Genomic DNA, 27,802 nt, shown 5'->3' with positions numbered 1-27,802 from the left:
TTTTACATTGTTGGGTATGGAAATCCTGTACTAATACCAGACATTAAAACAATTTGCACAGCTGTAATTGTGAGACAATGTAAATTCCATTAGAAAATTGTATTTGAATGATTATAAATGTTATTCTATAATCGACCTAAGATTGTTAAATCATAAACTTAACTATGAAATTTAACGCTATTTAAATACATTTAAAATAATATAAAATGTACCTTTTAAGCTTTTCAAATTTATGTATTTATTATTATTATTAATATTTTAGTGACTGGGTCTCATTCTGTTGCTCACGCTGGAGTACAATGCTACAATCATAGCTCATTGCAGTCTTGAACTCCTCGGTTTAAACGATACTCCTTCCTCAGCCTCTGGAGTAGCTAGGACTACAGGCATGTGCTGCCACGCCTGACTAATGAAAAAAAAATTTGTAGAGATGGGGTCTTGCTATGTTGCCCAGGCTGTTCTCCAACTCCTAGTTTCAAATGATCCTCCTACATTGCCCAAAGTGCTGGGATTACAGATGTGAGCCACTACACCTGGCCTCAAGTTGATTTAATTGTGTAAGATGAAAAATAATTGAAGTACTCTGTTTCATAAAGCTATATTGAATCTTGAAAAACAATGACTTAGAAAGATTTTTCCAAATTTTGTGAAATGACTTTTTATTGTTCACATGCAGCTCAGAATATTTTAATATTTGGGTATACAGTAAAATAATCAAAATTATACATTCTAAAAACATATTTTGAACTTCTAGAATAGAATTAACATGCTTTAGAACTGTGTTTGAGTGACTCATTCAGTAAGCCATTAAATCAGTTGACATAATACAGTATTTGAAATACCTTCCCAAAGCATATTTATCTATATTTTATTTCCTGTGAAAATTTGAAATTTAAGTACTTGTCATTTTGACATAAGCATATGTCATTTTTGTATTTATCTTAAAAAATTGTATTTAACATTTTGTAAAGACTTCCATTAATATTAACCCAATAGAGCAAAATAATCAGAGAATGGAATTTTAATTAAACTCTTTTTTTTTTTTTTTTACCTTTTATAGGAGTGCTATATCACACCTGTTTATGAGCTTTAGGTTGGAGGTACTTCAATGAAAAAAATAACCTTGTATCCACACACAACCTTATATGCACATAGGATTTTAAAACATGAGATGAGTTCCATTATTCAGCAAATGGCATTCTCCGATTCTAAAAAATGGAAATAAAATCAGAATCAGTGACATGCAGATAAAGGGAATCAACCAAGTCTTCAAACTTATTGCTTTGTATTTTTGTCTTATGAACTTTGAATTGAACTTCTGCACAGGATCTGATCTGGATGAAATGTCATATCTGAGACTGATCCTTATCTCCTAAACGTTTCCTTTGTTTCTTTGATTCTTTGGGCTTTACCCTCTTATTTTATTGTGAGTGGCCCAGAGCTTTGATCTTGCAATAAGCTCTGGCTCGCAACACAAACCTTTGCTTTGCTATGACACACAGAAGGACATGGGTATACTCAGAAAATCTAAATAGACAAGAGGTTACTTCTTCTGTGGTTAGGGCTAAAGGCAAATGGGGTAACTTCAGAATTTATTGTCTCCCATTACATTATGGGAAACTAAAAATTCACACGGGTATTTTAACATTAAGAAAGCACACCTGTGAGAACAAGTTTGATGTACAGTATCTATCTGTTTCTCATTTCAGTTACAATAGTTTCTTGAGTTTTAAGAATTAAAACTTCCCCTTTTGTATTGTTGCAGACATAAAATATTTAGAACCATCTTTCAGATTTCAAATTCCTTTCTGGTTAAAAAAATTATATTAAGATAGTTTTGAAGTTGTACAGTAAATAAAAATTGATTAATATACTGAGCACAAAGTATATCACACAAAGGTGCTTTTTAGCTGAAATATCAATTAGAAATGCACAATATATAATAAAATAGGAGTTATAAGTGTTGTGTTTGCAATTAATATTTCATATGCTCTATTTTAAATTTTTCTTACATTAAGAAAAAAAGATGCATAAAATTTTCTGAACCACATAGTTCATTGTATCTACAGTATCAGACAATGTGTAAAATAATCATCTACCAGAGGAACGTATTTAAGCCAGCAGACACCCTGTACATGTTACATGTGTACAATGTACCTCTAAAATTACGAGTGTCATAAATAGGGTGTGTTGACACTCAGATGACTCTAAAGATGCTTGAGGAGAACTTCAAAGGGTTTCTTTCTTCAGGAAGGTCTACTAATAAGTTAATTATAAACATATAAGTAATGGTTTTTAAAGTAATTTTCTTATTGTGTATGTCTTTGTTTAAGAAGAAAATGTTGAGCAGCAAGCTGGTCCCAGCCATGTGACCATATTAGTGGTGAGTTTATCATCTTGAAACAGACACCAACACTTTTATGTCCCTCAAACTAAAAGCAGCTAAGAAATTGAATTCATATGCTTAATAAATGAGTAATTAGAATGGGAAAATTTTATTCGCCAGTGTCAGACATTTCCCTCCTTCTACTACCAGTTTTCATTAAGTTTGAGAAAGTACAGCTGAAAGAGTCAGTTCAGATATACACTGGGAAACAACTCAAAACTGCTTTTCATTTTGAGTATTAGAGACTTTTGTTATCTTTATTTATAGTTTTACGTACGTGCTCATTTTTTTTAAACTGGAACTCATCTGCTAGCTACTAAACAATCACTGAACTTTGTCCAGTGGGTTCATAACCTGAATTCAAGTTGTAGGTAATGTTTGTAATTCTAAAAATGCCAACATTTGTCATTGTGAATTATGTTTCCTTTAGGAAATTCCTTACTAAAGAGAGGCAGTCATTTTTGACACTAATCAGATGCCTCTGTGCTGACCCTCTTGCTGAATGAGGCCAGGCTTTCTAGGTTATTAGTATTTAAAAAGAAATAACCACTCAGTGTAGCATTTCAGTAAATAATGACCTACAAGACCTATTAGGCATATTCCACAATTTTTCCCACCCGCAGCAATGATTAACTTAGAAAACATTACAGAGCTTTTCTGGTGTCAGCTGAGCAGGGACTTGTGGTTCTTCATTCACATTTTTCACTTAATCCCATGGCTTTGAATTCTTTCCCTTGTAAGTTCCTATATATAAAGATTAGAAACTGCTTCTGGCTATGCAGAATTACATGCTTTTAGATGAAATTCAATCCATTGTAAAAAATTCTGTTCAGAGCAACACTATTTATTCCTTGTTGGATTTGGATGACACAGAGAAGAACTGGGAACAGAAATTATGTTACCCAATTTTAATAAGCTGTAGCAATAATTTTGAGAAACACTAGAAAAATTAAACACTGGTGAGTTTATTTAAGCCTTTTAAGGGGGAAAAAAAAAAAAAAGGAAATACCAGAAGATAATTAAAAGTGCAGAGCTAACTTTTCCTCTGGAATGTCTTTGGCTTGCCTTCCTTTTATATAGATTATGTCATAGTGGAGGTTGGGGATTGAAAAAGAATTTTTGGTATTTAAGGAAGTGATGGGTTTTTGTGATTCTTAATACTCATCTTTGCGTAAAACAGGTTGAAATAAATCTTTGACAGTGAAGAAAGAAAAATGTTTGGATCTCATGAGCTGTTGGAAATTTTCTTATTGCCTCTTTTCTAAATATAATAGGTTAAAACGTGGAGAATTTCTGAAAAGTGATTACTTTTTCCCAAATAGTTGATCTGACCACATATAGACCAGAGAGGGGACTCCTCTCTGAGTTTTGAGATGGGACTCTAGATATTTGGCTGCAGAAGCCTAAAGAAGCAAAAACAATCAGGCTTGGGATGGGGAGGTGGGGTGTCTACAAGTCAGTTATGGAGGAAAATGCCAAACAAATATTTCGCTGGTTCATATAGCAGGATTAACATTTTTGTTCCTCGTGGAGCACAGGCATAAATCCTTAGAGAATCTCAGCAAAATCTGTTGAAGGGTCACTTGAACTTAAAGGTAACAAATTCTTGGGGTCTTTGAGTTATATATTTTTACATACTTGCGCCCTTTTCAACTAACAGAAAGGGCAAAATACCCACAGAGACCTCCTTTATTGTTCTCTGTGCCCTCCTCTGCCTTTCACATCTTATTTTCCTCCCAGATGTGTTTAGCAGATTCGTGTTTTGGTTTGTGTAAATGAGCCACATCTCAAAGTCGTCATGACCCCGCAACTTCTGAGTCTACTCTTAATGGCTAACCCTTACTTCCTCACTTCCCAATCTGCCCCCTTAAAACATTTGCAGCTCCACTGTGTTTAACATTAGCATTTGATGGTTCTCAGGATTCATTCAAAGATGGGAAATGAGTTTTTTTGTTTTTTTTTAATTGACTTGGCTGGAAGGTGCTCATATAGAAATGATGCTGGGAACAGCAAATGAGCAGACATCCTAGGGAAGTGAGGTAATCGCACTAGGCAGAGGGTGGTTCCGGAAGGTCCCACTCGGAGTGGGCTTCAGTGTTACACAGACTGACTCTCCCAGTCCTTAACTGAGTGCCTGATAAGAGAAAGGGCTTTGTAAATATGTAACCCCTTTCCCTATGTGCCCCTCTCATCCCCACTAAGTATTATTGACTGACTCTGGTCCCGAAAGACTTTTTTTTTTTTTTGGAACTAATTTGATTTTTTTTTTTTTTTCCAAGAGCATGCCTTCGTTGAGCTGAGACCCAGGTTTCTCTGACAAACTCTGTTGAGGAAACTGGAAATGAGCTACTAAAGAATATAGTTCGCTGAGTCTGATGTTGTACGAAACTCATAATACCTGACTGGGGAGAAAAAAAAAAAAAACAATGTAGGAAAAGTGAGTGTCACCAGAAAGAACACAGAATGGTGAGCCCTGAGAAGGCAGGTCTGTGACTGTTCCGTGCACCACAACATCCCGAGGGTGGTGGGTGCTTGGGCGTGCTTACTGAATGAATTCTCTTGCAAGATACCGTTGCCAAGTCTTCAACTTGTTCCTTTCCAATGTCATTTGTATTAAGCCTGAAATTTGCTTTGAAATCACAGGAAGAAAGACTCTATATAAACTAAATGGCCATTGTTTCCATTAATATTGTTATGTCACACCCAATCCCTAATCCCTCCCAGACAACAATTGAACCAAAGCAATATCAGTCACGTGATGCCTGAGGTCAAGTGAGTTCACCTCCCTGCCTGTAGCCCAGCATCATGTAAACCACTAAAATAAAGGCAAAGACATCTAGTATGTCTCTGGAGGCACACACTTAATAAAAACACAACTGAGGTGAGGAGGCTCAGAGAGAACATTGCTCAATTTCCTAAATAGGAGTAAGTTACACTCAGACACAGACCCAGTCTCCTCCAAATTTCTTTTTTATTTTTTTGAATGAAGTTAAGAGAAAAAGGATTTTGGGCTTCCAGTTTGCTGTGGAGAGCGAGAGTCTGGCCTCACGTGCACAAGATGATTTCTTTTCTTTTTCTTTCTTTCTTTCTTCTTCTTCTTTTTTCTTTTTTTAATAAAGTAAGCACATTGAATGGAAATACATTTAATAGAAGATAAGGGTAGATTTGGAAACTTAAAATTCTTGCTAACTCTTAACCACACCTGGGTTAGCAGCATCTGGACTGCCATTACAGCCTTCTAACCAGCATTTCCACATCCTTTCTCATGCCTTCCATTTACACCCAACTCCATATATTCTCCACAGCATTCAGAATAGTGTTTTAAAAATAAAAATTTCTATTTATTTATTTATTTTTAATTATACTTTAAGTTCTGGGATACATGTGCAGAATGGGCAGGTTTGTTACATAGGTACACACGTGCCATGGTGGTTTGCTGCACCCATCAACCCGTCATCTACATTAGGTATTTATCCTAATGCTATCCCTCCCCTAGCCCCCCACCCCACAACAGGCCCCAGTGTGTGATGTTCCCCACCCTGTGTCCATGTGTTCTCATTGTTCAACTCCCACTTATGAGTGAGAACATGTGGTGTTTGGTTTTCTGTTCCTGTGCTAATTTGCTGAGAATGATGGTTTCCAGCTTCATCTATGTCCCTGCAAAGGACATGAACTCATCCTTTTTTATGGCTGCATAGTATTCCATGGTGTATATGTGCCACATTTTCTTTATCCAGTCTATCATTGATGGGCATTTGGGTTGGTTCCAAGTCTTTGCTATTGTGAACAGTGCCGCAATAAACATACGTGTGCATGTGTCTTTATAGCAGAATGATTTATAATCCTTTGGGTATATACCCAGTAATGGGATTGCTGGGTCAAATGATATTTCTAGTTCTAGATCTTTGAGGAATTGCCACACTGTCTTCCACAACGGTGGAACTAATTTACACTCCCACCAACAGTGTAAAAGCATTCCTATTTCTCCACATCCTCTCCAGCATCTGTTGTTTCCTGACTTTTTAATGATCACCATTCTAACTGGCGTGAGATGGTAACTCATTGTGGTTTTGATTTGCATTTCTCTAATGACCAGTGAGGACGAGGTTTTTTTCATATGTTTGTTGGCTTCATTAAGGTCTTCTTTTGAGAAGCGTCTGTTCATATCCTTCATCCACTTTTTTATGGGGTTGTTTGGTTTCTTCCTTGTAAATTTGTTTAAATTCTTTGTAGATTCTGGATATTAGCCCATTGTCAGATGAGTAGGTTGCAAAATTTTTCTCCCATTCTGTAGGTTGCCTGTTCACTCTGATGATAGTTTCTTTTGCTGTGCAGAAGATCTTTAGTTTAATTAGATCCCAATTGTCAATTTTGGCTTTTGTTGCCATTGCTTTTAGTGTTGTAGTCATGAAGTCTTTACTCATGCCTATGTCCTGAATGGTATTGCCTAGGTTTTCTTCTAGGGTTTTTATGGTTTTAGGTCTTTCGTTTAAGTCTTTAATCCATCTTGAGTTAATTTTTGTATAAGGTGTAAGGAAGGGGTCCAGTTTCAGTTTTCCACATATGGCTAGCCAGTTTTCCCAACACCACTTATTAAATAGGGAATCCTTTCCCCATTGCTTGTTTTTGTCAGGTTTGTCAAAGATCAGATGGTTGTAGATGTGTGGTGTTATTTCTGAGGCTTCTGTTCTGTTCCGTTGGTCTATATATCTGTTTTGGTGCCAGTACCATGCTCTTTTGGTTACTGTAGCCTTGTAGTATAGTTTGAAGTCAGGTAGTGTGATGCCTCCAGCTTTGTTCTTTTTGCTTAGGATTGTCTTGGCTATATGGGCTCTTTTTTGGTTCCATATGAAATTTAAAGCAGTTTTTTTTCTAATTCTGTGAAGAAAGTCAATGGTAGCTTGATGGGGATAGCATTGTACCTATAAATTACTTCGGGCAGTATGGCCATTTTCATGATATTGATTCTTCCTATCCATAAGCATGGAATATTTTTCCATTTGTGTCCTCTCTTATTTCCTTGAGTGGTGGTTTGTAGTTCTCCTATCTGTCTCATCAGAAATGCTGAAACCCAGACACAGCACCAGCTTCTAGGTGAGTTTATGCTGAATTTTGGTAATCTTGGGGCAAGTGAGAGACCATAAATATTGAGCCTCATAAAAGTAGACTAGCATCGATGAAACCTCTATGTGCTTGTATTTCAGACTTTACAGGGAGAAAAGGAAGTGCTCTTATATGTCCCCACATATTGACAAGAAGTTTATTTCTCACTGCAATATGCCACTAGGTCTTCATGTTTTTCACTCATACGTAGGACAGGACCCATCGATTATGGGTCAGGCAGTGGCCAGACAGACATGATTCGTACCTTCCTGGAGTTCCTATGTAAGCATTGGAACAGTTATCAATTAGCAAATAAGAACAATTGAAATTCTATCTTCAGAAGCTAAAAACCACTTAACAATAATAACAAGGAGGAGGAGGAAAAAGAAAACAAAAGGAGAAAGACAAAAGGTTTCAAGAAAATAAAACATAAATTATAAACCAAGAACAAACCAAAAAGAAACCCAGGGACTGCGACCCTCAGCAACAGAAGGTCAGTCCAGGTCCTCGAATTCCAAGTGCCATCTTCAGACACCCTACCACGTAGGTTTTCTTTAATGGACAGTGTACAGGGGGAAGATCAGGAGAGCCAAAGCTTGAGTCAGACTGAAGATGTTTTCTATTCTTCGGGGAGTTTCCTTCCAACACAGACACCAGCCAAGGTGACTGAGAATTGCAGTAGTCACAAAGCCCAGAAAGGAACTCCTCCACGTTTTGCAAGGGGAGGTTAAGACTATGTGCTCAGTGCCCCTTCCCTTGATGAGATTGCTACCCTGGTGAGAGCAAGGCTACTAAGCCTACCTACATAGTAACCAGGGCCAGTGGAAGACTTCCTGCTTTCCAGGCTTTTCCACTCCATGCCCAGCAGAAGAGAGGGCAGTGGCCACTCATGATGAAGGAAGGTCCTTTCCTGCTCATGCCTTGTTCTTCTAAATGCTTGTCCCTTTGAGAAGGACCACTCATATCTAGTGCAGTACTTGGGACATAGCTAGCAATGAGAAAAAGTATGCGGCATAAATGAATGAAAGTATTGTCCAAGTAGTAAGTCAAACGCCTTCCAGGTCAGGCAGAAAATACAGGCGAGTGGCCAGTGTGGTGAGTGGTGTACAAGTTGGGGGCTAAGGAGCAGTGTAGGCCCCCTTTCAAGGGGCAGCAGCAACTTAGTTCCAAGGGAGTATCACCAGGAGGAGAACATTGGTCCAGTATTGCTCAATCTTCCTATTTTGTAAGAGGAGCCAGAAATCTAGACTTTTGTGTGAATTCTTATTACCAAAAAATGTCATTTAAAAATTTTATGTTGCTATTGCTATTTTTAAAACACTGTGAGGACCAGACAAACATATCTGTGGTCCAGATGTGGCCCCAATCTGCTAGTTTACAGCTCTAGCATAGCTGAAAACAACAGAGGCTGTATTGGGGGAAACACCTCGACAAAAAAAAAATTGTGGGAAAGTTATTTTCAGTTCATATTCATGAATATTCATGAATTCTTTTGGTTTATATCACTTTGTGACTAGGCTAGATGTTGAGAGATGCGAGGCAAAGTCATGAGGTTCTCTGTACAGAGGGTCTCGCTTGGCCTTCTGTAGCCTTGTCTGAGCAGGTACTTGAGTCCTTTCGTTAGCTGCAGCATGCTAGAAATCTCCTTGGGGTGACTGTTTGTGTTTAATTTATCTGAATGAATGAAGCAAGTGTAAAATACTTTTATGTGGGTCTTTCTGTCCAGTGATCAACATGGGGACCAACTGGGCCATGCTCTGAGAATGATCCTAACAGGCAGCAGTCCCTGACTTCTGGATTTGGCTTGCTCACATTGGGCATAAATAGGTTTAATTATAACTCATGGAGGGGTGAAGAACAGAGGCCTGATATCATTCTGGGAAATAAGAAAAAATGGGCCTTGCATCCCAGCCAGTATAGAGCAAATTTTCAGGGTGTGACCTGCAGTGAACATCTGTGACCTTCTTTATTTCAGAAGTTCCAGGAGGAGGCTATGGCTCTGGCTGCCACCACCGGTTGAGCTGGTCAGCAGGAAGTTTGACGTGCCAGAAAAACAAGGGAGGGAACAAGAAAGGCATTTTTCCAACTTATCCAGATGCCTCGGAGCCTAGAGTTGATTGGCTGAAGAGAACTGATTTGAGTGAGTCTATCTTTACTGGTCTATATTAGATATGGTAGGCTACATGATGCTATAACAAACAAACCCCCAAATCTCAGTGGCTTACCATGGTAAAAGTTTATTCTTCTGCTTACACAAAGTCCATTGCGTGCTCAAAAGGTAACTTCTGTGGGACTCTCCTTCAATTCCATAGATTCTGGGATCCAGCTCCTTCTCTCAAGGGCCTTGGCTCTTCCCTGGGCTTTCTCTGTGGTCCCTCTGGTGGGATAAACAAAGAGGGAGGATTAATTGGCATGTTTTGGAGCCAGGCCTAGGAGTGGCAATCTTTGCTTCTGCCACATTTTGTTGTCCAGAACTTAGTCACATGGGAAGCTGTTTACCCTGGAGAAGGAAACAATCTGTGTGAACATACAGCCATCCCGATACACCACCTATTGACTGTCTGAGCAGAGAAGGGAGAATTATGTCAACATGTTCCTCTCCCCCTCCCTCCCTTTCTCCCTCTCTCTCCCTTAATTTTTAATTTCAAATTTAATTTGAATTACTTTCTTCTCCCTTAATTTTTTTTTTTCTGTCATGCTGATTACGACTGGCCAACCACAAAAACAGTGAGGCCAACTGATAATAAGCTGGTCGCCTGGCTTTTCCTGAGGTTGGTCTTCACATATCAGGGAAGAAGCATGAAGGTCTCATGCATCTTGGAGCACAAGAGCAAATTTGTCTCTAATTAGCCTATTGCTAATTTGTCACTTCTAGTGATGGAGCTGTTATCAAAGAACTCCCATCCTTCTCCTTAGAAAGTCTGAACTCCTAAGAGCACATAGACTGATATAAGATGCCTGCAAACCAGTCCAATTAAATATCCACATAGGTTCCCTTACTTGATTTCTTCCATTTCCACGACTGAAACAAATAATTTAGTTTGCTAATTCTTTGCATTTTCAAAGTAGCTTCAATCAGAGGACCTAATGGTAGTTCACAAATAGTTAAGTCATTACAGTCATTCTAATGAGTTTTTGAAGTAGCTGAGCCAAACATCAAATTTCTTTAGCTTATAGGGGAGACACTGAATCACAGAAGAATTAAGAAATTTGTTCACATTCACTGTCACAAATAATTATTATTGCCAGAAGTTCCTAGGACTTTTAATCATAATTTCACAATCTTATCAGCTATAAGCTAATAGTTGATGAGACCAAATCAGAATTTGCATTTAACCCTCTTACATTACTTCTGAAAAAATTAAAGTATATTTATGTTTCATGTATTTTAAAATATGCATTTTTGAGTCACTACCACTAATATTAAAGGTCCTTTGTCCTAATTCAGAAACGATTGGAACATATATTTAAAGAGATTACTCTATCCAAGACAAGGTTTGGAAGTTACTAGGTTATGTTAGATGTCCAAGGAAGTGGGACCTCCCAGTTTGTGAATCTGCTTTGTGGGGAGTGTGTGTTCCTATGAAACAAGCCTAAACAATATGCCTGACCTATGAATGCAGTTAACAGAGTATCAGTGTGAGGTGGTGTTCTTAACACAAACAGCTTATATGGGCAGGCAATGATATACTAGCCAAGTAGGTGAAAAATGACTATTTAATGCACCCTATATAGATTTGTTATGTAATAAAGATAGACTGTCAAGTGGGCTTAAAGTGACATTTCGTGGGAGGGTTTATTGGCCAGATGCAGTGAATCTGAGATCAATTAATTTTGCTTTGAAGTTTGTTCTTGATCCAGATCTTCAATAAGAAGGTAGTTTCCAAGTCACTGGTCTGTGAACACTGCTTGTGATTAATTACCCTTTTATAATCGTAGGAATTCTGTTCTTTGCTATATTTTGAATAACTCAGACTCCATGGGGAGTTGTATTTTGGCTGGTATATTTGGAACTGCTAATAAACACCTACTTCCTGTTTTTCTTACTACTGTGTGTAGCAAATTGTAAAATTACTTGTATTGCCATCTCTGTTTCTTGTGTGTTTAACCAGCTCTGATTTATGTTGTGGGATAATCTGCATCAAAGAGTCTTTGCCAAAAAATTTCTCATAGCTTCAAAATGTAAGATACTGTATCTTACTATTGCAGCATAAACTTGAATAATGATAGAGAAAATATTCCATTTCATCAGCACAGAAAAATTAGAATTTTAGTATCTTGAGCCACAAATAACTCTTGGAAAGAAGTTTAGTGTATTTTTATTTTTTTACATACGTTTCTAAGATCATTAATTTTATTCTTTCACGAAGACGTGATGGAATAGAGAAGATGTTTCTGTTTTCCTTTTGGTGTAAATTCTCTTGCTTAAGTCTAAACAGTATATTAAACCAGTAGTAAGTATTGGTTACTCATCAAAAATTTTTAATTTGAAAAACACTCTGGTTGTTTTTGTTGCTTACTTTAGGCTGTCTGGAACTGAGACCTCCAGCTTCTGTTGTGTAGGCTGCAAGCTCATGTCTAAGACTGGGAAGCTGCTAGCTTAGAATAGCTCAGGGATTCCCATGGAGGAAGAGGCCCCTGGAGAAAACTAGTTGTAGGTCTCGCACTAGCCCTGAGAGGAGGGAACTATCCTTTGCCTTCCAAGCCCAGAGTGCTATTGAGTGAATGATCAACAAATATTCATTCTCCTTTACTTACAGAGAAGTATAGAGGGTTAATGAGTTACTGGTGCCCTGGAATCTCTATTCTTTTCCTACTGTCCCACCAGAGCTCCAGCTTATGTTCCTGCAGACCCAAGCAGGAACGGAAGGGTTGAAAGTGATATAAGATGCAGCATAGACACAGTCTATGAAGGTAGCACTGCATTGGCTGTGGAGGAGTACTAGCCTTAGACCTGGGCAAATAGGTGTCTGTTCCAGATGCCTGCTTTAGAGGATGCTGCTTGGACCCTCGTCTGCTTGGACCCCTGTATTAAGTCAGGGTTCCCTAGAGACACAGAATCAGATTATATATATAATACATATATATATCATATATATATAATCTGTGTGTATACATGTATATTTTATACACATAAATATATTTTATATGCAATATATAAATATAAAATGTATTCTATAAAATATATTATACATAAAATATATTTTATGTTATTATATGTATATAGTATATATATAAAACCTGTGTGTCTACACACACATATATATACATACACGCAGTGATATATATGTGACACACATATATAAGTATATGTGTGTGTACACATGCACGTGCACACACGCGCACACACACACACACTTTGTTAGCCATTGTGGAGACTGAAAAGTCCCACGATCTTCCATCTGCAAGTTGGAAACCTAGGAAAGCTGATGTATAATTCAGTCGAAGTCTGAAGGCCTGAGATCCGGGAGAGCTGATGGTGTAAATACCAGTCTGAGGAGCAGAGAAGATAAGATGAGATGTCCCAGGTAAGCAGACAGGAAAAAAGGGCAAATTCCTCCTCCTCTGCCTTTTGTCCTCTTCAGGCCCTCACGGTTTGGATGATTCCTACCCACGCCGGGGAGGGGAAGCTACTGAGTCCACCCATTCAAATGCTGTTCTCATCCAGAAACTCCCTCCCAGACACACCCAGAAAGACTGTTTAATCTGGGCACTCTGTGGCCACTCAAGATAACACATAATGTTAACCATCACAGACTCTAACCCATGGGGCAAATGTGCTTGTGGCAATAAGTGTCCACCCAGAGCTCATGCCCAATCCCTCCGTAATGTGAGTCCTAGGACTACAGAATTCCTGTCCAAAAGACCATAGTACTTCTTCCAGGGCTTGCGAAGGCCTCTTTCCTCATCCATCCTCATGAGGGGTGGCTTAGAGGTGGCCTGGGGTGACTGGTGTGTGTGTGTGTGTGTGTGTGTGTGTTGGAAGGATGGAGCTTGGACATGAGGGGTGGGGTGTCCACATATATGCACCTCAGGTTCTTACCATACAAGATGGAGCCAGCAGTGGGAACACAGGGAGTAGACCAATGCTTGATGCCTTCATTCATTGTCCGTCCTGGCTAAGAGATGCCAGGGGCCAACCTGCTGTGCACTAAGAGGGGATGGAGCTTAAAACCTAATGATTCTCCCATGTTTTTCTCCTCTGCTCCTGCTCTATGTCTTCCACCATGTCTGAAGCTCCTAACTTAGCATTCTCATGTTTTCACCTACCACCTCTCTGCAGTTGACTTCCCAAGACATCCTTCTAACCTCTCCTCATCAAACTCCAGATTTCTCTGTGCAACTGCCTGCTTGTTTTCTCTTCATGGAGGTCCCACCAGTGCCTCAAATGCAATATGATTAACACTAGAATCAAAATCAAAATCTCCCACAGCCACCTCCTATTTTTGAGGTCTTTGCTTTGGTTAATCACACCAGCTTCCATAATTATCTAGGCAGCTGTATTCAGAAACCAGTTTTGACTCCTCTCTCTTATCCATTGCCCTCATTGAATTGATTCCAAATTAATTAATGATGTCTAAATATGAAATAGGATGTGATTGTGCAAATCTCTTGTTTACTTTCCTTCTCATGGCTGCTGCCTCTTGGAGGTTTCATGGCTGCTCACTAGGAAGACTTTCCAACTCCCCACTTCCTCCTGCTTCCTCTATACCTCCCCACACAACCCAGCTAGACTCATCTTCTTACAGCGTAGAAGCACTCATATCACCCCCTGCTCAAGACCCCCAAAGCAGCCTCATTAGCTGATCTGATTAAGTAAAAACTCTTTAGCCAGTTATGTAATTTTTCATGTTTCCATGTGACTTTACGACACAGATATTCTGTATCTCCCATGAAACCATTGTGATCCAGCAAGATTTATTTAAAATAATACCGAGAAACCTTTCAACTTTAGTGAATATTTTTTCTTTCTATTCTTTTAACGCTTTTTAAATTGTATAATATTTCAGGTAGATAAGGATTGGGAATAACATGATGAGCAGCGTGTATGCACCATTCAGCTTTTTCAAACCCCAACATTATGTTGTATTTTTTTCAGATATTTCTTTTCTTTTAATTTTTATTTTAGGTTGGGGGGTACATGTGGAGGTTTGTTACATAGATAAACACATATCACGAGAGTTTATTGCTACATCGCCCAGGTATTAAGCTCAGTACCCAATAGTTACCTTTTCTGCTTCTCTCCCTCCTCTCACCTTCCCCCCTCAAGTAGACCCCACTGTCTGCTGTTTTCTTCTTTGTGTTTATAAGTTCTTATCATTTAATTCCCACTTATAAGGGAGAACATTTAGTATTTGGTTTTCTGTTTCTGCATTAATTTGCTAAGGGTAATAGCCTATAGCTCCATCCATGTTCCTGCAAAAGACATAATCTCGTTCTTTTTTTGTGGCTGCATAATATTTTATGGTGTATATGTAGCACATTGTCTTTATCCAGTCTGTTATTGACAGGCATTTAGGTTGATTCTATGTCTTTGCTATTGTGAACAGTGTTGCAGTGATCATTTGCGTGTATGTGTCTTCATGGTAGAATGCTTTATATTATTCTGGGTATATAAGCAGTAATGGGTTGGATGGGTTGAATGATGGTTCTGCTTTCAGCTCCTTGAGGAATCACCATATTGCTTTCCACAATGGTTGAACTAATTTATACTCCCACCAACAGTGTATATGGGTTCCCTTTTCTCTTCAGCCTTACCAGCATCTGTTATTTTTGTCTTTTTAGTAATAGCCATTCTGATTGGTGTGAGATGGTATCTCATTGTGGTTTTGATTTGCATTTCTCTAATGATCAGTGATACTGAGCTTTTTCTCATGCGCTTGTTGGCTGCATGTATGTTTTCTTTTGAGAAGTGTCTGTTCATGTTCTTTGCCCACTTTTTAATGGGGTTGTTTTACTCTAGTAAATTTGTTTAAGTTCCTTGTAGATGCTGGATATTAGACCCTTGTTAAACGCATAGTTTATCCCATTCTGTAGCTTGTCTGTTTACTCTGTTGATAGTTTCTTTTACTGTACAGAGCTCTAAAGTTGAATAACATTCCATTTGTCATTTTTTAAACTTTTGTTGCAATTGCTTTTGGTATCTTTGTCATGAAATCTTTGCGTACTCCTAGGTTCAGGATGGTATTGCCTAGGTTGCCTTCTAGGATTTTTATAGTTTTGGGTTTTATATTTAACTCTTTAATCCATCTTGAGTTGATTTTTGTATATGATGAAAGGAAGGGGTCCAAGCTTCACTCTTCTGCATATGGCTAGCCAGTTATCCCAGCACCATTTATTGAATTGTGTCTTTTCCTCATTGCTTGTTTTTGTCAGCTTTGTCAAAGATTAGATGGTCATAGATGTGCAACCTTATTTCTGGGCTCTTTATTCTGTTCCATTGGTCTATGTGTCTGTTTTTGTACCAGTACAGTTTTGGTTACTGTAGCCTTTTAGTATAGTTTTGGTCACTGTAGCCTTGTAATATAGTTTGAAGTCGGGTAACGTGATTCCTCCAGCTTTGTTCATTTTGCTTAGGACTGCCTTGACTATTCGGGCTCTTTTTTGGTTCCATATAAATATTAAAATAATTTTTTATAGTTCTGGAAGAATCAGACCTTTCTTTTTTAAAATCCAAGAAATAAAACTTCACTGAGTAGAAGCTGCTGGGTACCTCAGTTCCACTTTCCTCACTCCCCTTTTCTCTCCCAAAGACAATTAATATCTTGAATTCAGTATTTATCCCTAACATAAGTAAGTTTATGCTGCATACTTGTGTATCCAAAACTATATTTCATTGCTTTTCAGGTTTATAAACTTAATATAAAAGTCATAAGTGGCTGGGCATGGTGGCTCACACCTGTAATCCCAGCACTTTGGGAGGCCGAGGAGGGCAGATAACTTGAGGTCAGGAGTTCAAGACCAGCTTGGTCAACATGGTGAAACCCTGTCTCTACTAAAAATACAAAAATTAGCCAGGTTTGGTAGTGCATGCCTGTAATCCCAGCTACTTGGGAAGCTGAGGCAGGAGAATGGCTTGAACCCGGGAGGCAGAGGTTGCAGTGAGCCGAGATCGTGCCACTGCACTCCAGTCTGGGTGACAGAGCAAAACTCCGTCTCAAAAAAAAAAAAAAAAAAAGGAAAAGTCATAAGTTAGCAATTGGTTTGCTCTACATATTGTTTTGCAGCTTTATCCATGTTTATTTCACTTAGCAACTTTAAGATATTTCACTACATGAATATTCCACAATTTATTTATTCATTTCCTTTTGACAGACATTTGTGTTGCTTTCAATTCTTTGCTCTTACAGAGTTGCTATGAACATTGTTGTACTCACCTCCTTGCACCTAAACCTGAGAGCTCTTATAGGATTCATACCTAGAAGTGAAATCCCAGGGTTATGGTTGTGACCATCTTCAGCTTTCTTAGATTCTGCTAAAATTCTTTGCAAACTGTACCCATTTACATTCCTATTGGTAGGGTGGGAGGAGGGTTCCTATTTCTCCTTGCATTTGTGATCACCAGATTTTAAACATTTTGCCAGTATGATTAGTGTGAAATGGAATCTCACTGTTGCTTTAATTTGCATTTCTGTGATTTTCCATAGGGAAGATGCATGAAGTACAAGCATGAAAGAGCCACAAAAGATCCGTACATTCGGCAATCCCAAAATAAAGACTTATATAACAAAAGATGCAGTTATGTTAAAAGAAACGGAGAGATAGATACACAATGCAAATAATACAAAGATAGTATTCAGAATGTGTAAAAGAACTATACATGTTTTAAAAATCAACTTTTATTTTAAGTTCCAGGGTATATATGCAGGATGTGCAGGTTTGTTGCATAGGTAAACATGTGCCATGGTGGTTTGCTGCACAGATCAACCCATCACCTAGGAATTAAGCCCAGCATCCATTAGCTGTTCTTCCTGATGCTCTCTCTCCCCTGCCACCCCAATAGGCCCCAGTCTGTGTTTGGTACCCCCTGCCATGTGTCCCTGTGTTTTCATCGAAGAACTGTAAATTTTAAAACAAGACTGATAGAAAATACACAAATGTTATGAAAGGCAGTACTCAAAAGAAGAAACCAAACATATACTTGGGGCTCAGTAAACATTTTCTGATTATTAAATGAATAGAAAGAATAGGTGAAGCAGATCTCAGATGTCAATGTCATTGTTGGGTACCCCAGGACACAGACCCTGAGACAGAGATTTGTGTGTGAGAGGTTTACTGAGGAGTGGTTTTGTGGAGAATGAAAAAAAGCAGGATCGGCAGGGTGAGAATTGATCTGGGAGTTTTGGAGCTGGCATAGCCCTTCAGAAGGGCCTAGAATTGAAGCAAGTGACTGGGCCATGCATCTATCAGTTATGGCTTATAGGTCTCTCTGAGGAGGGGAAGCAACCTCTGATGGGGCAGATCCTTTTGGCAGAAAGGACCATCCAAAGAGAGACTCAGCTATGAGCCATCAGTAGCCTATGCTTCTGCCAGCTAGGGGAATTCAGAGGAGCTACATGGAGCACACCCCAGCATCCATCACATTGAATATTAAAATCTGGTGAATTAATCAAAGTACTGTGATTAAGAACACGCATTGGAGCTAAGAGAGCCCTGGGATTTAATCCTTATCCAGCTAGGTAACTCTGGGCAAGTTAACTGTTCTTAGACTCAGTCATGATATTCTTTCGACAAATATTCATTGAGTGCCTAACAACAACTACCTTGGGATTGTGAAAGTTGAGTGAAAAAGAGTTTGGCACCATTCCTGGTGCACATTTAATGCATGGCAAACAGTAACTATTTATTATTATTATTAACAATTGTGGGTAAAGCATGTATTACTTTTACACTGTCAGTGTAATACAGCAAGAAACTTTCTTGGAATGTGCTTCTGTGGCTTTCTTAGATAAATGCAATACTCATGAGGCTAGTGGGATTTAGAGCAGGATTATTCTCTAGTCTAAGCCGGTAAATGCCTTAGCTGTTTAATAAAACATTTCCTGGATTCATATTTAAAACATAACTGACTTCCCACTCCTCAAGGTCAATTGTTATTTTTTTCTTCCTGTTTTCATATGACTTAATTTCTAAAACAAACAGGTAATCTCAGGCAAGAGAAAAAATACAATTGCCCCATCTCTTCCTTAAGTCTCCCAGGTGACTGTAGTAAGTAGCTTTAGATATTAAAAAATTCTTTCTTTGTTAGAATCGGGTAGAATCAAACACATTTTAGAGCTGGAAAGAACCGTAGGCTTTAAAGATTATCCAGGGCAATGGGTTTCATGTTTTAGGCAGCAGGAATCTACCTCCTCTCATTCTCTAACACTTTTTCCATAAATGAAGTCTTATGCAGTAAGTCCATTATTTGGAGTAAGTCCATTATTTGGAGCAAGAAAACACAGATCAGCTCTGGCTGAACTGAGGTGGAGACTGGAATTCACCTTGTCTGTCTGCTTCTTGCAGTCCACCTTTTTATATGGCTGTTCCTAATGTACTTATTGGACTGCAGTTACAAAAAAATAAAAGAGAAAATCACTGGTGGTGTAGTGCAACCCATTTATTGTAAAGATGAAGAAATGCCTGGTTGTCCTCCTACCTCTCTGGCTGCTCTTCTCAATCTCCTTTGCTGGATTCTACTCTTTTTCTACCATCTAGGCTCTTTAGGACTCTGTCCTTGGACCTCTCCTCTTTCCACACTCATATTATTTGATGATTCTTTCTAATATTATAGCTTTTAATTCCACCTGTGCACTCTTGATTCACAAACTTATACCTCCAGGCCAGATCTCCCTTTGGAACTCCAGTCATATTTCCAACTGCCTAATTGACACCTTTCTGGGAAATCTAAGAGATTGCTCAGAGCTTGCACGCCTCAAATGAGACTCTGGGACTTCTGCAAAGTCTATTCTATCGTATTTAATGGCAACTCTGTCCTTCCAGTTGCTAGGACCCAAATATCTTAGTCATCCTTGACTATTCTTTTTTTTTTCTTATGGCATGCATCAGATCCACCAAGAAATCCTGTAGGTTCTCCCATCCAAATATATTTTGAATCAAACCATTTCTCTTTCATCATTATTAACCTGTCTCATACCATCATCATTTCTCATCTGAATTATTCCAGTAGTGTGTCCTCTTAATCAGGATGATAATTTTGAAGACTCAAAGGGAGAAGGGCATTAGCAATTGCATTGAAACACATTGCCCAAAATTATTCTGGGCAAACAGGTCACTCTTAACTCATCTTCCTGTCCCCTTGAAGTTGAATCCTAATATATTAGCCAGAGTGCCTCTGTTCAAATCTAGCTTTAGATCATATCACTCGGTTGTAATCTCTTCAATGGCCCTTTGTTTCACCCAAAGTAAAAGCCAAAATCCTCACAAGGTTCTGTGCTGTCTGCTCTTTCATTGCCCAGCAACCATATTTTCTATATTACTTGCCTGTTCCGACTGTTTCTCCAGCAGTGTTTTTGCTGTTCTTCAATCATGCCAAGCATGCTTCCACCTCAGGACCTTTGCACTGGCTGTCTCTCTGTCTGAAATGTCCTTCCCCTAGATGTCTGCATGGCTGCATCCTTCAATTCGCCTATATCCTTCAATTGGCACTTAGTCATTGAAGCCTACCCTTGTCATGTTATGTTAAATTATAATAATCCCTTTCCTCTCCATATTTCTTTGTTTTAATTTTTTTCATAGTACTTGCGTCCTCTAACATTTTATATAATTTACTTACTTATATTTATTTTCTGTCTTTTGCCAGTAGAATGTAAATTCCACATGGGCAGGGAACTTTTTTTTGCTTGGCTTCTAGTGTACTTCCTGAGCCCAGAACAGAACCTGGCACGCAGTGGTAACTCAAAAGATATTTGATGATAACTGAGTGGAAAAGCATTGAAGCCTTGGAAGGTTAAAGAGCTTCCCTCAAGTCACTTGGTGACTTGAAAGCCTGAATCTGGAGCCAGAATCCCTGATTTTCCATCTTGGGGTTTTGGTTGGGTCTATGTGACCACAATGTGTGATGAGATAACAGACCAAATTACTGACTGTTCAGGTGAGTTCCACTATAATTGGGCACTTTACCTTATTCAAATCTGAGTCCTGAAAATGGCATTGGAAATGGGTCACAAATATTCATGTAGAATTAATTTTTGGTAGAAGTAATTAGTTTTGAGAGCAGTGATGTGAAAACAAAAGGAATCCTATTCAGAGGATGATCTGAGAAGGATTTCTGCTTTAATCCTATTGAGCTTGAGATTAAAATAGCACTTTCGTGGTGAGCTGCCTCAGAAAACCCAGTAATTCTAGGAAACTGGCTATCTTTGAGGAGGAGACTGGTAGGCTGGAGGCAGTGCTCTGGACTTGCTTGGAAATCTGGAAATCTAGAATTCTAGATTTATTCTTGTTTTACTTTTATCCTTTTTTATTGCTTTGAAAATATGAACCTTGCCTTCTTGCAAATATTAGAGGGATGAGTAAATCACATCTGCAGTATTGATACATAAATTGCTACTGGTAACCTGTAACTTCACTCATTTCTTATATCTGAAATGTTCTTCCAAACTCTCTCCGAAGTTCCTTCCAAACAAGAATCCAAAGTTGTTCTTTCTGATTGACTTTTGTTGCTTTTGACTCTATCTTCCTCTTTAAATAGTTTGTAGCATTTATGCATTACTTCCAAAATGTTATTAAACTATTTTCTTGAGCATCTGTCTTGTGTCTACAATTAAACTTAAAATGTTCTTAAGATGGGGTAGGTGCTGTGTTTTTTGTTTTTTTATTGTTGTTGCTGTTATTTTTTTTTTTAACTTTGTCTTCTGTTTTTCTCCTTTGTGTTTAAAGTAAGACTCATAAGGGCTGATGAAGAAACTGAGAAGAACTTGATTCTACTTTTGGTTTTACCTTTACTACCTGTGTAATCCCTCTGAAATTCAGTTTCTTCATCTGCAAATGAGAACCCTACTACTGAAAAAAAAGTTGGTGGGTGGGATAGACAGTCAAGTCAAGAATATATGTATTAGTATCCTTTGGGTTGTCTCTCCTGCACCCTCACTTTTGTGGTAACTGTCCCCTCTCCACTGCCTAGCCCACTCCCATCTGCATGGTTACAATTGCTGGGCTCCTGCAAGCCATATTTAAGCAATGTGACCTGACCTCCCTGCCCCAAGTAATTGAACCAGGGCTGGGAAACTGACCAAGGAGGCCCCTTAAACACACTTGGAATTAGGACCAAGAAATTTCAGGTTCACCTGGCTGTTCTTTTAAACAGAGAAGGGGTAAATTCAGAAGGTGTTGGTTGGTGACGCTTTTTTTACCTTGCAGTTAAATCAGAGAGAATGCAGCTTTGCAGTGAGAGAGAATAAAAGACAAAAGAAAGAGAGGATGTTGAGGGTTTCCTAGACTAGAACATGGCAATTCCTTATTTTTAAGGCCCAGCTGCATCCCAGCTCTAAGCTCAGTGAGATACTCGCTGTCCACATAATCTATTATTATTATTAGCTTTAGTTAGCTTAAACAGCCAAAAGCACCCCAATAAATACATTTTCTGCGGAAGTGATTTGTGAATCAGATGTAGCTTTTACTGCATACATTCTTACTGTGTTCCACTTTCTTTTCTGTGCTCAAACCCTGGATGATAGTAGAAATGTGCCAAGGTTTTGAAGTGAATGAACACCTTAACCTCTACACCTATCCCCAGGACCTACCAAGGAACATTTTGGTACCAATAGCCAACAAATATCATTTCCATTTTACTCCATCAACCCGATATAGCTGTTCTGCTGGCAAGAAAGCAATTGGGCCTTTTGTGGTTGCAAGCTGAGACTGAGTCAGGTAAGTAAGAATGCACAGACTGTGAGAATTACTGTTTTGACCAAAAAAAAGCCTCCTAGAGCAACGATTATCGAGGGAAGGAGCTGGTGCTGGTGGGCTAGAGACGAGTGGAGCTGGATGATACTATTTCATCATTCAGCACTCAGAACCACTCCTGACCAGAGCTCCCGGGGATGCAGGGCTGTGCCTTATATTTGGCATTCTTACGTGGTCCATTTTGGTTTTGCTTGTGCCACCTCATAATGTGACCTCTAAGAGCTCTAAGACCTCTAAGATAAAAATGAGGCAGATGTTCTGCAGGGCTGAATGCAAAGATCTGTAAGTTGAACTCCTTTCCTTTAATTTCATATTGCACTTTTAAAGCCTTTAAAAGAGATTTTTAACACAAAGGACCCATTCAAGTGTTCTACTGTGGAGGGAAGTTGAAAACATGCATCTGCACGCATCTTGGCTGTTTGTTTGTGATAGAAGATCCAGTTAAGAACACCACTGGGCCTTTCTGCACACTTCCCATGTGTAATGTCAAGACATGAGGTTAATTGCAGGCACCCATATCGGAAATAATTATGGAGTCAGAAAAATGGTGAGCAACCTTGCCCTCCAAGAGGAATGTGTAGGTCTGCATGGCAAATGTCACAGATGGCATGGCACATTGAGCAAAACCACATTTCTCTGACATCCCTTCTTTTACATTGCAACATAAGTGCCTGGACTCTGAGCAGAGCTGGATCTGTCTCCCATCACTGGAAAATGCGAGGAGGGTCCTGAACGCACTGGTAAGGTGGTTGTTTTTAGAATGTGGCAGAAATAAATACCATAGGAAAATGGGGCCGGGGAGTGGCCTGACCTAAGCCATCTCCTGTAAGAGGCAGCCAGTCAGCAAAGAAACAGGAAAGTTAGACAAAATCCTGGTCAGAGTTAAACGGAACCACCCAAATGAGAGCAACCAGGACTCCCTTAGCTACAATTCTACTGTAAGAGAGCCCCCGCATCTCTAAAGGGGTGCAGTGAGGCAACTTGCTTTCCCCCAAGTTTACTTTCACCCTCCCCCACACTCATAGATTTTAATAGGCTTAAGAATTCCTGAAAAATACATGACCATATAATTTTTCTCTCCCAGAGGTTCTCTGCCACAGCATGTTCTCTTTGAAATTTTTGACTATGAATTACCATTCTATAAGCGTTTACTGACGTGCCAACTTGGAAACATCAAATAATATTTATGGCATTGCAAATTATACACAATTATTATATTGCAAGTCAATGGCTTAAGAATGTTTTAAAGCTAAAAAAGAAATAATTATGTTTTTTGGTTGGTCTGTGTATAAAACAACTCACAGAGAGCGGCATAGTATTAGCCATTCATATACAGTATTTAATCCTGTGATAAGTGGTAATGCTCTGGTATTGATTTCTTTGTAAGTGATGAGTATTATAAAGCTAAAGGAATTAGCTTTATAATGCCTTTGGAATTAGATCAGGTGTGTATCATTGTGGGCAATTCAAATAACCTCTTAAAACTTCAGTTTCCTTTTTGGTAAACTGGGAGTAAAACTCATCACACAGAGTTGTGATAAGAATTAAGTAAAATAATGAATATAACACACCTGGAATTACTAGGAGCCAAATGAATATGCCTTGCAGCCTTTCGCTATGCCCACTTTTCCTACAGGTTACATTTGCAACCAGCACATACTACATTATTTTGGTGACTTTTTCTTTTTACCCCCAAATTAATTTATTTCTTAATTCGTTGTCTTTTCATAGCAGGCGTTACAAAATAGGAACAACAAAACCAATGGAAAACAATCCCTCAGGAATAGATTGATTAATTACTGCTGATTATCCTTAGTGTTGAATGCAGTGCCTGGCATTTAATAGGTACTCAGTGTTTTTGATTGATTGGTTGGTTGTTCATCAAATGCCTTAATTTAAAATTTCCAGATTTACTTTGAAAGGAGCAGTCTCTGTTGCCAAGCAAGGAATTAAACTTTTCTTAGAAAAATGTCTCCATATAAGAAAGGGTACCATGATTTATTTCAAAGAACAGAATTAGGAGCAGAAGCTGAACATCCTAGGAAAGGTAATTTTACCTCAGTTTTAAGAGCTGTTTAATGTAATCCCAGCTACTTAGGAGGCTGAGGCATGAGAATCACTTGAACTCGGGAGGCGGAGGTTGCAGTGAGCGGAGGTTGCGCCACTGCACTCCAGCCTGGGCCACAGAGAGAGACTCTGTCTCAAAAACAAAGAACTGTTTAACAATTAAATTTGCCCATTTATGCAGTGGGCATTCTTGTGAGGTATATTATATAAGATGAAATAATCTTAAATGCACCCCCTTCCCTTAAAATGTCTTCCACTTATATTTTGTCCTGTATTAATGTTATTTTTTAAAAATTCATAGAAATCTTAAGAAGTTTTTGTCTATATGTGTGAACCAAGTAATGTTTGTGAACTCTAATTAGTCAATATATACTAATGTCTTAGAATGTCAGAGTAAGGATCCATTCTGGACAAGCATTGTAAAAAAAGGTCTGCCTTGTCTTGGGTGAATGTAAGGTATGGGGGATGCAATTATAAGATAAATGAATAGGGATTGTGCTTGTGATTCAAACTCTATTTAAGGGCCAAGAAATGAGTATTTAAAATTTGGCTGCATACCAAATCAGGTAGCCAGGATCAGGGAAAGGGTTTTTTTGAAAAGTGTTCTGAGCACTCCAGTGTTGAGTGTTCTTCACCATCTCCTCCAGATAATTTACTCGAGGCCATGCTGGGTGACCAGCTGGGCATCTAAAATTGATGGCAAGTGAGGGCTAGTTTTATAGCATCCCGTGTTTGTCCACGAGATGGACTTTACAAAATCCAGCGGAGTCTCATCCTAGAGATGTCCCTGTCTCCAAGACTAAGTTGTTGAATGTAGAGGAAGAGGAAAAAAGGGCTGTACTGAATTGGCTTTTCTATTCATCCTTATGATCTTGCATCTCTTTTAAAAGACTGGCTATTAACAGAAGCTAATTTAATACTTCTAGTTCAGAGAGAGAAGGACATTTGAAATACTCGTGGATTCTGAGAGCTATATTTTCAGAAACTTGGACCTAGCTAGAACCATTCCAGAAGAGGTGGTAGAAGCTTTATTCTTGAAGATCCCTTCTATGGAGGGATGATGTTACAGGTATGAGGGTGAGGTATGCCAACTCCAAGTTTTTTATAATTTGGTGACTCTGTGTGAATTTCTAAGATACGGTGCAATGAATTCTGGTTCTGGAGGTAAGAGTTCTAGATTAGGAAATTTTACCATGTGATTCTACTTTATAACTTCTGCTTGCTGTATCTGTTAGAATCTCAGTCCAGTTGCTGGGTGAAATCTATGCATTTTCTGTCGTGCTACCTCAACAAAGAAGTCCATTAGAATGCTTACCTCTCAGTATAATATTTAACTGCTCAGAAGGAAGCTACAGAAACAGCTTGGATTTAATCATGGAAAATAATGTGTTTACCTCAGAACATTTTAAGTTAATGAAAAACCTGGAAAATATCAATTTGGTCATAATGCAAAGTCCAGAAAGCAGTAAATAATTCTAGCACCTTTCTGTGTCCCTGAAACACAACTAGCTTTGTTTTATTTTGTTATATTTTAAATCTACTTTCTGTTTTATACCTCAGTAGGATATATTTTCAGCTTTGAAAGGCACATTAAATCACAGATCCTTAAAGCAGGGTTTGAAAAACACACAAACACCCGTAAGTTCTGCTAATTCATACTGTGTTGAGCTGTCTGGATGGATACATTCACATTCAAACGGAGAAACTTGGTCAGTGTGCTGAATCTCTACGTGACAAAAACATTTTTGTTTATTAGTGTCTACTTGAGGAAATTTACCCATATGAACACTGGTCTCTTAATGCATATTTATTTTATAGTCTTCGTTTTATGATTGGCAGATTAAACACTTCAGTTACATGCCTTGAAAGGTCTAGAAAGAATTATTCATGCTAAAATATTCCTGCTTAGGGCACGTGGGTCAGGTAGAAGGTTGAAGTGTATAGGGATCAGCATGGTGCAGATGATGCTTCCTAGGGGTAGGCATTGGAGTGGAGGTGCAGGGAGTGCATGCATTTATTCTACCAAAATTTACTGAGTAACTGCTATGTGCCAAGCTCTGTGTTGAATACTACAGACAGCACTGTCATCTGCCCCATGGACTTTACAATTTGTACATTGCTAGCAATTGTTAGGGATAGCTCACAAGAGCTATGTGAAAGGAAATATGAAGTCAAATCTTACTACTGGTTAGATTGAGATGGATCCTGGCATAAGCCAAGGAGTATGGTCTAATCTTCCATTATGTGTGGGCTTCCAGGAGTCAGGTTCCCAGAAGGCTCTACAGACCATTTGGTCATGAAGCCAATGGTAAATCCTCAGATTGGAGGATAATTCAAGAGCAGTTTTTATGTGCTGTATCATAAATGCCTTAGCAGAAATTCAGTTAAACTAGTGAAATAAAAATAGTGAGTTTTATGTGACTAGGAGAATAAAAAACATTTTTATCCCGTTACTTACTTTGTAGAAAGAGAAAAAGAATGTATTCATTGATTCAAAAGTAGCTGGCATTATTGAGAGCTTACAATGTACTAAGAGCTGTACTAAGCATCTTATATACACATTCTCATTTAATCTCCAAAATCAGCCCTATAAGCTGCATACTATTATTATCTCAGTTTTGCCGTTAGGAAATTAAGGCACAGAGAGGCTAACTACCTTATTCAACATCATGTAGCTTTTGAATGGGTGGGGAGAAGGTAGCTTTGAATTGGTTTGGATCATAATCTTGAACGCCATAATCTCAAATGTTGAAATCCTGAAAGATCAAAATCCTTAAAGTCTAAATCCTTAAACTCCTTAATATCTAAAATCCAGAAAATCATAATCATAGGATAGTTGCATCATGTTAGGTAGAACTATTACCCTGTTATTGTCTTTATATTGTCTTTATTAAGCATGGTTTAAGGAGACACATATGGATGCCAAGTTGACAAGGGCTGGACTTGCGGATTTAATTTTAGGTGTCAGCTTGACTGGATTAAGGGATACCTAGAAACCCGGCAAAGCATTATTTTGGGTGTGTCTATCAAATAATAGAAGAACTTCAAAAAGAACAATGCCATGTAGAAAATGAATGTGAATGTATTGCCTGAGGAGAGCCGCATCGGAAAAGAAAAAATGGAGCTATTCATTGGGATACAAGACTTTAAAATAGAGTTAACAATTATGAAAGTTGGCCAGATTTTATGGACTATCTCTGTGTAATTGCCCATAATTTACCCGTCATATATTTTTTCATAGGCTGAATTTTCTTTTTAGTTTTTTTCTTTTGTTTTAGTTTTTCTTCGCTACTTCAAAATTTCAGCATTATTTTTATAAGTTGCTATGTATTTCATCTT

At 38.4% G+C, this 27,802-nt stretch overlaps 1 long non-coding RNA gene across 1 annotated transcript in view; it reads left to right on the top strand.

Annotated features, from left to right (window-relative positions):
* The first annotated feature begins 9,013 nt into the window (after window positions 1-9,013).
* LOC134728964 (uncharacterized) overlaps window positions 9,014-27,802 on the top strand; it is an 82,841-nt gene continuing 64,052 nt past the window's right edge. Inside the window, exons 1-2 of the long non-coding RNA XR_010109809.1 lie at window positions 9,014-9,092; window positions 9,465-9,629. This is a non-coding gene — a long non-coding RNA (uncharacterized LOC134728964). The remainder of the gene's footprint in view (window positions 9,093-9,464; window positions 9,630-27,802) is intronic.

Source organism: Pan paniscus, chromosome 15 (assembly GCF_029289425.2).
Source record: "Pan paniscus chromosome 15, NHGRI_mPanPan1-v2.0_pri, whole genome shotgun sequence".
Taxonomy (NCBI): Eukaryota; Metazoa; Chordata; class Mammalia; order Primates; family Hominidae; genus Pan; species Pan paniscus.
This window is presented reverse-complemented; position numbering and strand designations above follow the sequence as displayed.